Below are 16466 nucleotides of genomic sequence, written 5' to 3'. Positions count from 1 at the left end.
GGCTGTATTTTAACAACTCCAGTATTTTCTCAAACTGATTGTACATTTTCTAAAGAATAATAAATAAAAAAAATGCAGCATCAATGTCTTTGTCCTCCAGCCCCACATCCTCCTCCACCCCCACTTCCACTCCCACAGTCTTTAGGATTTTTGTCTTGTTTTGTTTTGTTTTGTTTCTGTTATAAACATTCCAAGATAAAAAAAAAACTTGGCGATTGTCACAAAATGAAATGAAAATGTTCACAGCTCTGTTCTCACAGATACACAGTTTGCGACTTACAGAGGTCAGTTCTCCAGTTTACAGAACAAAGCAAAACATGCTTGGCTAATGTCCCAGGGTAGAATGCAATCTGTGTTATTCAGTTTTGGGGGTGGGGTTCTGCAGTTCCCGTGATTATCAGCATTGAGTTACATACGTGCAGCATGTAGCATATAGAAAGTTAACCATGCACAATTAAGCCGCATAAAAACTGAATTCCATACAGGGCACTGCTCATCTGAATTTTCCCTGTGATGTGTGTCATAATCATGATTGAGATGGTCTGGATACTGATCACACCTATCCCTGAAAGGATGTTTAACTGTGGCCTTCTTAAAGCAAACAAAAAGATGTGTTGACAATGAGTGGACAAACACTCTGGGAGGAGAATGGTGTACAGTTTACTACAAATAATTATGTATAAAAGGAATGCACATAGGGTGCCTGGGTGGCTCAGTTGGTTAAGAGTCCGACTCTTGATCTCAGCTCAGGTCTTGATCTCAGGGTCGTAAGTTCAAGCCCCACATTGGGCTCCATGCTGGGCATAGATCCTACTTTAAAAAAAAAAATGCACATATTCAGAGGAAGGAATTATGCAAACCAGTCATAGACCTATTTTGTTTTATTTATTTTTTAAAGATTTTATTTATTTATTTGACAGAGAGAGAGTGAGAGCACAGGCTGGGAGACTGAGGGAAAGGGAGAAGCAGATTCCCCGCTGAGCAGGGAGCCCAATGTGGGGCTCGATCCCAGAACCCTGGGATCATGACCTGACTGAAAGGCAGCCACTTAACCGAGTGAGCCACTCAGTTGCCCCTTGATTTTAAATACCAACCAAATCACAAGCTAGATATGGGAGCTCTGATGACTGGGCTTCTCAGAGTTTCATTTTCTTAATCTGTAAAATGGGAATAAGAATACCTAAATTATACACAATATTTGCAAAGTGATTGGATCTATACATAGTAAGTGCTTAGTAAGTCGTGTCTCCACAGACTTTGGGTTCTGCTATGAGTCTTTAGTTTCTCCTCAACAACACTGTGCCTACACAAATAGGTCTGGTATTGATGGCTCTTATCTGCTATACTGTATGATCTATGCTATAAATTTTTTGCTTCAAAGCCCTCTGCTTTATTCTAGATTTGAGTCTTGCAAAAAGCATGGCTGAATGGTAGTAGGACACTCCAAATCTCAAATCTAAGAATTTATTGTCACCAGTGTATTTGGCAGAAGCCTTATGTCTGTGGGATTCACATTATTCTCCACTGTAAAACACCAGGTTGGGAAGGAGAGAGAACCACTTTTGGTGGGAAGAGGTTTTTGTTTTGTTTTGTTTTGTTTTTTTTTGGCTGGGAATGGAAACTGAATGCGGAGTCCCCATATGACTCTCATGACCCCTCTTGTGTATTGCTATTAAATATTTCCCCAGGAATGATAGCTGGGGAGAAAGAAGTCATGTTTAATGAATTTATGCTAAATATTGTGTGGCTTACACTGGCACACATGCATAAACACACACACACACACACACACACACACACACACACACACACACTCACACACCCCTAAACTGGCCATTAATTAAATAACTATTTATTCTAAAACTCTGATCCTTATCTTTTTTGGTTAATCAGATGATCAATATTTATTGAGTGCTTATGTGAGTCATTGTTTTAGTAGACACTATGATGGATAAAGACAAGTATTAGGGTGCATTCTTTGCTTTTAAAAAGCTTACAGAGTCTTGGAGGGAGCAAAACAGAATCATTTGATACCAGTCAAGGACAAATAATAGTTTGAAATGGTGGTGATTTCCAGTGATGTGAGCTTTCCCAAGATGTCAATGGGTTAATATGTTGCTCTCTTTGGAAAAGAGAATTAATGAATTAATGATGTTTAGACTCTTTTCTGTGTTCAAATTGGGAAACTGGGTGAGGGTTATTTATTTATTTTCATTTTTTAATTCCAATATAGTTAACACACAGTGTTATGTTAGTTTCAGGTGTACAGTATAGTGATTCAACAATTCTATGTATTACTCAGTGCTCATCATGATAAGTGTACTCCTAATCTCTTTCACCTTGTTCACTCACTCCCCCATCTCTGCTCTGGTAACCATCAAGTTGTTCTCTATAGTTAAAAGTATGTTTTTTGGTTTCTCTCTTTTTTTTCTTTGTTCTTTGTTTTGTTTCCTAAATCCCTCATATGAATGAAATTACGTGCTTTTTGTCTTTCTCTGACTTATTTCACTTAGCATTATACCCTCTAGGTCTATCCATGTTGTTGCAAATGGCAAGATTTCATTCTTTTTTATGACTAATATTCCATTGTGTGTGTATATATATATGTATATATATGTATACACATACTACATCCTTTTTATTCATTCATCTATTGATAGATAGGCTGCTTCCATAATTTGGCTATTATAAATAATGCTGCAAAATACATAGGGGTTCATATATCTTTTTGGATTAGTGTTTTTGTATTCTTTGAGTAAATACCGAGTAGTGGAATTACTAGATCATACTGTATTTCTATTTTTAATTTTTTGAGGAACCTCCATACTCTTTTCCACAGTAGCTTCACCAGCTGGCATTCCCACCCACAGGGCACAAGTGTCTTTTTCTCCACATCCTTACCAACACTTGTTGTTTCTTGTGTTTTTTATTTTAGCCATTCAGGCAGGTATGAGGTGACAACTCCTTGTAGTTTTGATGTGCATTTTCCCTGATGATTAGGTGACGTTGAGCATCTTTTCATGGGCCTCTTAGCCATCTGTATGTCTTCTCTGGAGAAATGTCTGTTCATGCCTTCTACCCATTTTTAATTGGATCATTTGGAATTTGTGTGTGTGTGTATTGAGTTGTATAAGTTCTGTATATATTTTGAATACTAAACCTTTATCAGATATGCCATTTGTATATATCTTCTTCAGTTCAGTAGGTTGTTTTTTAGTTTTGTTGATTGTTTCCTTTGCTGTGCAGAAAATTTTTATTTTGATGTAGCCCCAGTAGTTTATTTTTGCTTGTTTCCCTTGCCTCAGGAGACATATCTAGAAAAACACTGCTATGGCTAACATCAGAAAAATTACTGCTTGTGCTCTCTTCTGGGATTTTTATGGTTTTAGGTCTCACATTTAAGTCCTTAATCTATTTTGAGTTTATTTTTTTGTGTGGTGTAAGAAAGTGGTCCAGTTTTATTCTTTTGCATGTGGCTGTCCAGTTTTCCCAACACCATTTGTGGAAGAGATCTTTTCCCATTGGATATTCTTTCCTGCTTTGTCAAAGGTTAATTGACCATATGATTGTGGGTTTATTTCTGGGCTCTCTATTCTGTTCCTTTTATCTATGTGTCTATTTTTGTGCCAGTACCATATTGTTTTGATTGTTACAGCTTTGTAGTTTACCTTGATACCCAGTTTTGTGATATCTCCAGTTTTCATCTTTTTCAGGATTGCTTTGGATATTCAGGGTCCTTTATGGCTGCATACAAATCCTAAGATTATTTGTTCTAGTTCTGTGGAAAATGCTGTTGGTATTTTGATAGGGATTACATTAAGTCTGTAGATTGCTTTGAGTAGTATGGACATTTTAACAATATTCATTCTTCCAATCCATGAGCATGGAATATCTTTCCATTCGTTTGTGTCATTTTTAATTTCTTTCATTAGTGTTTTATAGTTTTCAGAGTATAGGTCTTTCATGTCCTTGGTTTAGTTTATTCCTAGGTATTTTGTTATTTTTAGTACACTTGTAAATGAGATTGTTTTCTTAATTTCTCTACTTTTTTGTTATGAGTGTCTAGAAATATAATGAATTTCTATATATTGTTTTTGTATCCTGCAACCTTACTGAATTCATTGATCAGTTCTAGTAGTTTTTTGGTGGAGTCTTTAGGGTATTCTATATACAGTATCATGTCATCTTCAAATAGTGAAAATTTTACTTCTTCCCAACCAATGTGGATGCCTTTTATTCCTTTTTCTTGTCTGACTGCTGTGGCTAGGAGTTCCAGTACTAGGTTAAATAAAAGTGGTGAGAGTGGACATCCTTGTCTTGTTCCTGATCTTAGGGGGAAAGCTTTCAGTTTTTCCCCATTGAGGATGATGGTAGCTGTGGGCTTTTCATATATGGTCTTTATTATGTTGAGGTATGGTCCCTCAAAACCTATGTTGTTGATGGTTTTTATCATGAACAGATATTGTACTTTGTCAAATGCTTTCTCTGCATCTACTGAAATGATCATATGGTTTTTATCCTTTCTCTTGTTGATGTGATGAATCATGTTGATTGATTTGTGACTATTTATCTACCCTTGCATCCCAGGAATAAATCCCACCTGATCACAGTGAATGATTTTTTTAATGTATTGTTGGATTTAGTTTGCTAATATTTTGTTGAGGAATTCTTTCATCTATGTTCAGAAATACTGGTCTGTAGTTCTCTCTTTTTTTTTTTTTTTGTAGTGTTTTAGATCATGTTGGTATCAGGCTAATGCTGCCCTCATAGAATGAATTTGGAAGGTTTCCTTCTTCTATTTTTCAGAATATTTTGAGAAGAACAGGTATTAACTTTTCTTTAAATCTTTGGTAGAATTCTGGGTGAGGGTTTTTATTCATCTTCTGTTTAGTTTCTATCTCTTAACCTTTCTTGATCTCCAGCTTTATTTTTTTTTCTCTAGGGCAGCACAGTACAATGCCACATATATAATATGTAATTTAATTTCTAACAGCTACTTTTTTAAAAAGTAAAAATAAGAAGGAAGAATCAATTGTAATGACATATTTTATTTAAGCCAATATATTCAAATATTATCATTTCTACATGTCACACTAGTACATTTTAAGCGTTCAGTACTCACATGTGGCTAGTGGTCACTGTATTTATTGGATACAGCAACCCTCGAGCCTAATAACCACTGGATGACATCAGGGAGATCTGGGCATCACCCTTGTTACCTCACCATGTCTCTTGTTACAAAGAATGCTGACTTCCTTCATGGATGTTCTACTTTCTTCTTTCTCTCTTTTTTTTAAAAAAGATTTATTTATTTGAGAGAGAGAGAGAGAGACAGAGGAGCAGGGAGGCGGACTTGGGGCTCAATCTCAAGACCCTGAGATCATGACCTCAGCTGAAACGAAGAGTCAGACACTTAACCAACTGAGCCACCCAGGTGACCCTAGAGGTTCCACTTTCTGGCAATAAGAGGTACATTCTCCTGTCAAGGATCTTCTTTTCTTATTCTTCCTGTTTGTCTGTAGTTGTCCAGGTGAGAATCTTGGCTTAGTTCTCAGCTCTTCCTTCCTCCAGTTTCTGCTGCTGCTGCTGTCCAGTGAAAGATGAGGGCAGAGCCACACCTCAGGGGAGTTAGCACAGGTTTTGCGGACTTGGGGTTTGGGCACAGAACATCCAGAGGGACCTGGATGGTGTTTAATTAGGATCACAGATAAGTGAGAAAGAGGAAGGCAGTGGCAGGAGGATGTGGCAAACCTGAACAGAAGGACCCTCCTGCCCTTCTGCTCCCTCTCACTTCAGTGCTCCATTAATATGATCTGTCAAATCCCACTTCCCCACATGGGGATGATGCTGGCAGGTGATGGGGTCAGATAGTTAAGAGACGAGAGAGTCTGATTTGGACATTTTCACTTTCACCATATAATTCTACTTACATTTTGCATACAAGTTATGAGGCAAGAAAAGTTCTATTTTGGTTCTTGATCTGGAATTATTTGTCTCTAAGACATTCACTTACTTCAAAAGCATAGCCTCAGCATCTGAAGTCTGCCAGTGTCTGAGCCAAGAGCTAAGGGTATATAAGGAAAAGTGGGAGCTGGTCCTTATTCTCAAGGTTCTCTGTAACACACTAGCCAGGAAGTTTGTGGGTGTCATCAAATTAAAACTTTCCAAATACATTTGTTCCTTCATTGAAGGTATCTTTAGGGCAGAAGGACTACAATTATTCTTGCCTTATTTTCTTATTTTTATTTGAATGCCATGCGCTTCTTTAAGTGCTCTTCAGAAAAGTTAGTGTCTGAATGAACAAAGTGAATAGGAACAATTATTCTGTAACCTAGGTAGAGTTGCCAAATGGTTTACCTTCTAATAGTGGAATCTTAAGCATCACTAAACACACAAAAGATGCATTCAGGAGGACAGAGTATCCTTCTACTCTCTCAATTATATTATTACTATATAAGAGAGCAACTGAGGTGTGTGGGCTGGTGCACCAAGAACTGGCAATTAGAAGTAAAATGTCTCATTTCTCATGAAGTCACCACCCCCTTGGATTTGGGCAGGTCCCAATGCAGCCACTTCCCTTCAGAGGACCAGTCACTTAAACTCACTTAGCCTTTAGTTTTCTCACCTCTAAAATGAAACAAATTATTTTATCTAGATAGATATGAGTTAGGAAGAAATGAGATAAAGATCTATATATGAAATACATCTTCTAGAATGTGTTTGGCATTTCAAAAGTAAATATAGACCATTTCACCCTCAAAGTAAAAAGCAAAGTGACTTCATTCCCCATATAGAATAAAATCCATGTTTATCATGGTCTTAATCCTACATAACCCAGACATGGCCTCCATCAAATCTCCACCTGTATTTCAAACTTGTTCCTAACTTTAAGCCCTGGAACTAGTCCTTTATTTTTGGAAAGTTCTTCCACAAGACCAAAGGTCAACATCATTTTACTCTAAAAGGTCAGATAGTAAATATTTTTACCTTTGGGGGCCATGTGGTCTCTGTTGCAACTATTCAACTCCGCTTGCTATTGTAACAGAAAAAGAAAAAAAAACCACAGGAAATACATAAACAGATGAGAAGGGCTGTCTTTCTCTGTTCCAATAAAACTTTATTTACAAAAATAGACGATGAGCTAGATTTGGTCCACCATAGTCTGCTGACCCTGACCCTAGACTTTTCCACATTTGACTTTTTCTGGTCATTTCAGTTTTAGATCAAGTAGAATCTGAAGCCTTCCTTGTCAACTCTATCTAAAGTCTCTCTCCATCACCTCTTAAATATTTTGACCTGTTTTGTTTCCTTCCTAATATGTATTTATATTTTAAATTATCTAAGTTAATCCTATGTTCATTGGTTCATGGTAAGTGTCCATTTTCCATACCATCATAATCTTAGTTCCTAGAGCAAGGACTAGAACAGGGTGGGTGGTAGGTGCTCAATAAATATTTTATTGCACACATAATTAGATAATTTATTGAAAGGAATAAAATTCAAGATAGACAATTCCAAATTTTAGTAGTAAGAAATCAAGATCCTTTGGGGACAATCAGAGGCACATGAAGATCAGGGGTTCCTGCAAATTATGAATTCACCTACATGATCTTTCACAAACAAGACCACTAAAAAGCCAGACCTATGTGAAACCAAGTTATTTTTTTATTGTTATTTATATCTGGGTACAATATAAACTGAATATCACTATCTTTTTCCTGGCTAAGAGATAAATACATTGGTTATTACAGTTCAAATCAGCGGCATAAGTAATTCTAGCTCATTAACAGCCTGTGGGCACTGAAATGGTTTTGATTAGGGTTTTGTTTTTTTTTTTTTTTTAAGATTTTCTTTATTTGAGAGAGAGAGAGTATGCACAGAGGGAGAGGGAGAAGAAGACTCCCTCCTGAGCTGGGAGCCCAAGTTGGGGCTACATCCCAGGACCCCAACACCATGACTTGAGCCGAAGGCAGATGCTTAACCAACTGACCACCCAAGCACCCTTGATTAGGGTTTTAAAGGCAGCTTTTAATAAACCAAGATAGTGTATACCCTATGCTATTAATCAGCATTCTCAATGAAATGTCAAGTGCATGGTTTTGCAGTGGATCCTAAGGATGCTAGCAAAATGAGGCAACCTTTTCCTTCTCTGTCATCAAGAATAATTTTTGTAATGGGAGACACACAAAAATTAGATACATAGTGATTGTGACATAACGAATGATGTTTTGGCAAGAAACAAAGGACTCATGCAAAAGGTTTAACCAAAGAGAAGTTAAGGAAGCTATGAGAGTACTACATACAGAAACAAGGACAAAGCTAAAGAAACCATCTAAGAAATGTGAGGCACTCAAAGACTCAACAACAGTTGGAAGTCATTCCCGCCCTTTAGCCGGAAGGAATTAGGGAAGAAATTTATATTACCAGAGTCCATTGAGAGCTGGGTCCTGAAGGAGAGGCCAGCCAACAGGAGCTCTGGCCATGGAGAAATGTGGTTCTTACAAGAACCTCAGCAAGGCAACCTTTCTGTCATTCGACTCTGCCAAACCCAACAGGAAGTCAGAGGGTATGAGAGCTGATATCTGCAGTCTATAGAAGCCAGGCTTCCTAGATACCAAGTTAGAGAGTAGATCTGACACTGGGAGCTGGGGAGAGCAGAAGAAAAATAGCTAGCATAGTAGGAAAGGTGGGTAAGCTACATGACAAGAGATTACATCTTAGAAATCTACATTTATTCAGTTGACTGTATTTATTCTGCAGTATGGGAATGCAACAGAAAATAAAAGATCAAAGAAATTCTATGAGTGTGTATTTTTAATACTTAAGGAAGTAGGTCAAGAATAAAAAAAAAAAAAAGAATAGTTTCAGGATTATTGGCTAAATTTGCCTAACTCAAGCCAATCCTTTTGAAGGCCACTAGTCTTGAGGGATTAGAAAATACCTTTCCTGTCTGATGCCTGTGGAAGAAACATCCAGAACTAAGTATAATCTTTTGCCTGGGAGAAAGAAACCAGAGTAAAATCCTTCATCTCCAGGACAACACTGAACCTTCATTATTGCTGAAAATAGAAAGGAAAGAGAGCTTACACATTCCTGGTAATGAAGGTTAATCACTTATAAGCAATATTCTCTTTTTTTACTATTATCAAGCAAAATAAAATGTCTTTTTGTCTGCCAAAATAAACATTATAAAACCAGGTCCTGAAACCAGCATCCTAGGACTGGGATCTCTAACAGAAGGCCACGTTGCTTTAACATCTACTAGAATGAACACAAATTGGATGCTAATCCATCTCTTTTATAGATTATATGCTTGCCTAGAGGATAAATATCCTGTTGTTCCTATGAGTCTTGTCTACCATGTGCACCCTTCCTTCCCACTCCTAGTTATTATGCCAGTGCTATTTCTTAAATAAGTGAAAATACAATATTTTGCATCTTTTACACCACAATTCTTTAAGTAACTGTATTTTCAACTCATTATAAAATGAAAAGTTTGATTTTTCCCAAATAACTAGTTGCTTTCTGAACTGACTTAAGTGATATGTGTCCTAAACTTGTTGCAAAGTCTTGGTCCAAGTGGCTGCTAGAGGGAAGGAAAGGAAATGCTGGTTATTTCCTTAGCAGATTTCAGGAGCACAGTTCTTTTAGACTAAGGTGTTTATCTCTTATGATGTTCAGAGTTGTCTTCATATGATCCAAGCAACTTATTTTGTAATTCTCTCATCATAGATGTTATTAAGCTCTTTCTTAAAGAGAAATTTAGAAGAAAAAGGCGTTTGTATGAAATATTTTCAATAGCTGTCTATTTGAAATTAAAGTTGATTTCATTGTTATGCTGGCTTAGCCGCTAACTCAATTTGTGATCTTAAACAAGCCACTTACCCTCTGTGGTCCTCAGTTTTCTCATCTATAAAATGAGAGGGATGGGTTAAGAGGTCCCTAAAGCCCTTTATAATTCTAACAGACTGTGATTATGCGTCTATGTTATCCCTGGAAATATCATGAAAAATAAAAATAAAACTGATTGAGTTGAAAATGGTCCAACAATTACAAAGAAATACTTGACATTGTAATCATGAACTCACTTCAGTTAGTCTTTTGGCTCTTTAATTTGGGAAGCAGATGCTTGATTGCTTGTTTAAAACGTGTGTAAAAAGCCCAGCCTAGCCTTGTGAAAGCTCAAAATATTCTTAAGCAGGGATGTCAATTACATAATTTTCTAGACCTGACAGTTTGGTTGAAATTAACCCACAGCGTATTTGAAAGCCTTTTTCTTTTGGGAGCATCTAGCATATTTCCTATTGCTCTCCTCCGGGGTATCCATTTGTTATCAAAACCAGAAGCACAGTATGGCATCCAAATTGAAGTTCAGTGTCAGCTGAGGTTACTTTTCTACATTTCCCAGAAAAGGAACAACTATTGTCATAGGAGAGGATTGATGTGTGGCCATTTGGGGGTCCTTATTATAATCTTTTCTTTAAGAATGAGGGATTGGAATGTTAATGCATTCAATAATCTATGAATTATAAAGGTAGCTATACTGCTTTGACCTTTTCAAAATTTGGTATTTTGATTGAGTGGCCATTCTGAGCCCGTTTTTTTAACCGCTCTATTACTCTGTGGGAAAGAGGAAGGCTAGACAGGTTTTGAAAATAACATTCATCTTGAAGCAAGAGTAGTAGGATTTAGTTTGAATGTGCCAAAGACAGTGCTGGATGTTTACAGAAATTTCGTGTGTAATACGGACAATGTCACTTGTGAGATAGTATTATTATCAGATGAAGATACTGAATGAAGCTCAGAGAAGTGGCCACAGTACCTCAGAGGTAAAAGGGAAAGAAAGGCAACAATAATCTCAGGACTGTGTGATGCCAGGATCTATGCACTTTCCAGAGTATCCCAGACTTTACATTTTGAAAGTTGTAAGTATATCTAGTGTGCAGTAAACACAAGTAAACATCCTAAAATCTTGTCTTTTTCTAAACTGAGCTTTTAGCATTGGCATCTCCTAAGAACCTCTAAGTGCCAGGTACTCTTCTGTGGCTGGTAGAGTGCTGAACAGGACCAAAATCCCTATGCCCAAGGAGATTACAGCCAAGGAGTTTAACTCAGGGTTAAGGAAACACACAAGGGATGATGAGGCACCCAGGGATAAGCAATTTAGGGGCACTGGTACCTAACCCCTCTGCCCAGATCGTAATGGATAAGGGAATAAAGAAGTGTTACTGGAGCCTAGTGATAAATGAAAATGGATGAGGAGGGAGAATATTTCCGGAGGACAAAATGAAATGCCTTGGCCATAAGGGAGGGAAGAAGAAATACCATATTCTCTCTTTCTTGTCCTCTGTTCTCCTGACAGTGACTTCCATTACCTGAAACCGACCAGAGAGCAGCCATCACAAAAATCCAGTCTGTAAAGGACAGTCTCTGGTGACTCAGAGCAGACAAGCAATATGGAAAGTGGACTAGGGAGAATCACGGGGGATCACCAACAAGATTGCTTTCCAAAGCAAAGGAATAATGTGGCTCAAAGATAAACTCATGTCTCCATTTCTTTCAAAACAGAGTAACTACCTGCAGTTTTTAACTGATGTCATTTCTCAGCTTCTTCACATCAAAAATCTCTATGAGTTTTAGCTAGAGAGATTGAGAGAAAGACTCATGATATCAATAGCCCATCAGTGATGAGATTTCAAAATGATTGTGGTAATGAGGGTTCTTTATTGGCTACTACCTTGGTTCAGTTCTATACAAGGCAAAGAAATAAATACATGATTCCCTTGAGTGAAGTTCAGGGAAGAGCTGATTCTGTGACATTTTCAGATTGCTTTCAGAGTCCATGCTTTCAGTAAGTTTTAGTCTTTTAGGATCTTTGATAGACTACAGTTTTATGTTAGTTTTTTTATGTTAAGTATTAATTATTAGAAACAAGTTTACCTAGAATGCTGGCCCATAAAAAGAATATTAGGAATTATGTTATTGCTAGGAAGACTCTGGAAATATTATTAATAGGTTAAAAAGTGAACCATTGTGTGATGAACCTTGACTTTTAGCATTCATAAACCCAAAAGCCAGAAAAATATGTAAAAATACTTACCCTGACTTTTAGCATTCATAAACCCAAAAGCCAAAAAATATGTAAAAATACTTATTTAATAAAATTTCAGAAGACCAGGGGAAAATAACCTTATGAGAGAGCTCTATATCTTCTCTCATAGACATGCTGTTGTAGATAAAGGAGAGATGTGTTCCAATAAGAAAAGTGAAATCTTGGTAAACCTTCTGCAGTGATATTCTCCAGCAAATAGTCTTGAGAGTAGGTTTTGGTTTGATTCACTCAATCTGTATTCATTGAGAATCTTCTCTATGCTGTTAATTTGATGCTGTAGAAGGTAAAAAGTTATCATCAGATCAACAGTAGACCTATAAAGAGGAATGCAGTTATCAAGAACTTCAAAAAAGTACACTTTCTGCTGTGAGCCTTGGTCACCTCAACTGTTGGCATAAAAATCTATCAGGATTCTCCCCAGTAGGCTCCAAGAGTGACTGCATGTCTCCCCATCCAAAGCACTTATCCAGGAATATAATTAGTTTTATATTTAATATCTGAGACTTCCTCACAAGCAGAAAATGTCATGAAAGAGGAAAGTACTGGAAAGTACAGAAAATGTCATGAAAGAGGAAAGTACTGGAAAGTACAGAAAATGTCATGAAAGAGGAAGGGGATGATATAAATGTTGGAAGAGATACATTTAGCCTGCTTTGCCTTTGATATGAATTGTATGCCTGCAACTTCTGTTTCCTTTATGTTCACATGCTGGCTGAGCCATTGGCCAACTGGGACTCAGGTGACTACCCAACCAGGTATACTTATTTCCCACTAGGTATATGGTTGTCCTAAGATTTTCTTGGATTATAGAATATTTTCTGAAAATAAAGAAGCTATCTTCTACTTTTTCCCTAAAGCATTGCTTTCTTATCAGCTTTGGCATAAACAGAAGACACGCTCAGTTATATGTTGCCTAAAAGAATGATTCATTGAAGCATTTTGTGAATTTTATGTTCTCTCCACCCAAAACACAGACCCAGGATTTGAGATGATTAGATACACGCAGTTTAATATGTTTTTTTGCCTTTTTTCAGAGGTAGTGAATCTGAAGGAATAGATGTTCAGTTCAGTGATCTTGAAGTATGTAGTGGCAAGTATGGATAGTTTATATGTGGTGCTGTATAGCTGAAACAATGGAGGACATAAGGAGGTGAAGGAAGGAAGGAAGGAAGGAAGTAGGAAGGAAAGAAGGAAAGAAGGAAGGGAGGGAGGGAGGGAGGGCGGAAAGGAGGGAGGGAGGGAGGGAGGAAAGAAGCCGAAACAATGGAGGACATAAGGAGGTGAAGGAAGGAAGGAAGGAAGGGAGGGAGGGAGGGAGGGAGGAAAGAAGCCGAAACAATGGAGGACATAAGGAGGTGAAGGAAGGAAGGAAGGAAGGAAGGAAGGAAGGAAGGAAGGGAGGGAGGGAGGGAGGGAGGGAAAGAAAAATGTATAATTGTGGGCCCTTCTACTGGTAAGGAAAGGAGATGATTTATAATGTAGCAAAGAAATTATCATGGTGTTTCTATTATCTATGGAGCTGTTTTTGGCTTCAAATTCAAAGTTAATCTTTCTTCTCAAAGAAGTGGGATACAAAATGCCTTGCAATTGCTGCAGTCATGCAGACAAACTCAGAATATTCAGAAATGAGCAGATCAAAATTCTATCTTTAAAAACGGAATACCAACATTTTCAATTAACAAATATCTGCTGACCAGCATTTTGCAGCATATGAAAGGGGTAGAGTGAAACTTTGCACCGAGTAAATAAGAAGAGAGGTTGCAAAGGCCATAGAAATTGTCACTGAAACTTAGTGCTTAAAGTCTGAACTTCATAAAATTGCAGATAAGAGACAGAGAAATCGAAGTGGCAACATGTGATCAGCTATGAACAGAAGTGTCCTAGGAAAGTAAATTGAAAGAGCCCTGATAGTGAAATAAGTGAATTAGACTTGGTGATTATATAGGAAAAATAATTTATTTACAGTGTCGATGAATGATGTTTCAGAGCATTTAATAGGCATGGAGAATGTTAAAATGGAGGTAAATATGTAGAAGCACCCATACTTAATGGACCAGCAAATATTTTGCCTCAAAGCCTCAAGGAATAAGTGCTTTTGTGTGTATACTTTGGGAAATGTTTTTATAGGATACGTATCAGACCCAAGTAAACTCTAACTGATAAGCATTATGGTTCCTCGAAGGGATGGGCTAGATAAATGGCATCCCTTCCAGAAATGTGTTTGATTCACATGATAAGCAAGTTTAATTAAATTGAATGTGCTCTAAAAATAGCAACCTGATCTTCATTGAACTGATTTAAACAAAAGATTATAAAACCAATAAAAATAAGGGTTCAGTCATCAAAAGTGGAACCATGGAAAGACAGCAGAGAACAGGAAGGTGACCAGGCCATGGTATCTATAGAGGTGTGTAATCACTAATGTGGAATTAGACCAACCTAACCATAGTCAGTGCCAATGAGGTCATAGGAGATGTTTCATGAGAAATGATTCGGTAATGTTTCAATTGTTGAATCTCTACATAAGAGAAAAGCAATTGTAGGTACTAATTTGTCTGTGAATGTATTAAAGAAGTTGGGGCCCTACCTTGGTGATTCTGACTAGTGGGGACAAGGCCACAGTTGTAGTTCTACATATAATTATGGCTAAAGTACATCAGCTGGTTAACAATTGTCTATATCCAGTAAATATATTAACTATGCCTGACTGTGGGTTGTCTCCCCAAACCACTTTTGTTGGTCTAGTTAGTTGTTAATTTAATTTTTTGGTGTGTGTGTGTATGCACTCCCGTGCTCATAAGTGTTTAATCCATTAAGGTCTGAGCATATCAAATTTTGTTTGTTTGTTTTTATAAAAAGATACATAGTTGTTTAGCTGGGAGTAGGTAGGGGTGCAGAGAACAAGCATAGCTTACAATTTAGCAGACTCTCAAAACACTCAACATTTTTCTTTTCTGGTGAATCTTTCTGCCTTTCAAAGGCCAGCATGCAGCTTTATTTTCCCCCCTTTCTGGCAATCTGCTTCCAATGTGAATTTTTTTTTTACCTTGAGTTTCATCATTTTCTTATTTTACAATAATAAAAAGCAGATTTTTACTCACACATGCAGTGGCTTTTTTTTTCACTTTGTAGGAAAAGCTGCATTTATTTATTAATCTTTTTTATTGTCACAGTCAAAATGAAACATGTTTTTTTTCCTGTTTACTTTGACATTTCAATGCTGAAGTGCTACTTCTAAAAAATCAAGTGGCAATATTCTGTGTACAGTACTTGTAGAGACACAGGGAGAAAGCATGAATAGTGCAAGTTCCATCCTTTGATAGTGGTCAGATAGTCTCAAAAAGCTAGTTGTATGGACAAGTTTTATTTAAGAGGGATGGAACATAAATTTTATATACAATTGTATGGCTCCACATAAGGTTAATTATAATCAACTTATTTTTATTAGCATTTCTTTCTGTCATTGTTACCTACAGAAACTTATCATGATACAATTAAACACATACATTCACAGTATATTTAACTACATATATAGTTATATAGTTTTATATATAATTATATATATGAAACTATATCTTTTAACTATATATAGTTAAAAGATAAACTGAGGAATACTAAAATTTTTAAGAGCTGATTTGAACAAAAGTCTATGTGAGTGAGGCAGCATCCAACCTAGCAGATAGAATAAAGTTCCAAGGAGCTATACAGAATGAGAGACATTTATAGACAGAAGGGAACAGGAGTGAGAAAGTTATACTAGGCAAAAGAGTGGGTTGGTTATTATAAAATTACTTTCCTTTAGGGAAGGGCAGGGTACTAGCAGGCAGATGACCTCACTAGTGCTAATCGTGACTCCTGAATGATGGGGTTTAAGATTCCATTTCTGGGAGAGCTAACACTGTAATTAAGTCTTGGTTTGGTGATGTGGGGCTTAGCATAAGTGATTCCACTCTGGACATTTTGTCTTGCTTTTAACTACAACTATATATATACACACACACACATATATATATGTGTACACACACACACACACACACACACATATACACACATATATGTATATATGCATTTATACTTATATATATTTTAACTGTACATATAAGTTCATATATATTCATATATACCTAAAAATACATTTTTATACAAACACATGAATAGGGAATCAATACTTATTAAGAGTCTACTAACTTGTTTGTGCTTGGACCACAAAGATGTGTTACACCCAGTTTTTCAGTGATCTGTTCTTTAGACGGAGATGTCTTAAAGTACACATCAAATTGCTAGAAGAGTGCCTTCCATGAACAAGGAACTAACTCAATGAATATTTATGGAGTAAATTAATGGATAAAACTGC

The 16466-nt window shown here is 36.8% G+C and overlaps 1 protein-coding gene across 1 annotated transcript in view; it reads left to right on the top strand.

Annotated features, from left to right (window-relative positions):
* DPP10 (dipeptidyl peptidase like 10) overlaps nt 1-16466 on the top strand; it is a 1417029-nt gene that overhangs the window by 391341 nt on the left and 1009222 nt on the right. The gene's annotated exons all lie outside the window — the stretch shown is intronic.

The sequence above is a fragment of the Zalophus californianus genome, chromosome 3, assembly GCF_009762305.2.
Source record: "Zalophus californianus isolate mZalCal1 chromosome 3, mZalCal1.pri.v2, whole genome shotgun sequence".
NCBI lineage: Eukaryota > Metazoa > Chordata > Mammalia > Carnivora > Otariidae > Zalophus > Zalophus californianus.
This window is presented reverse-complemented; position numbering and strand designations above follow the sequence as displayed.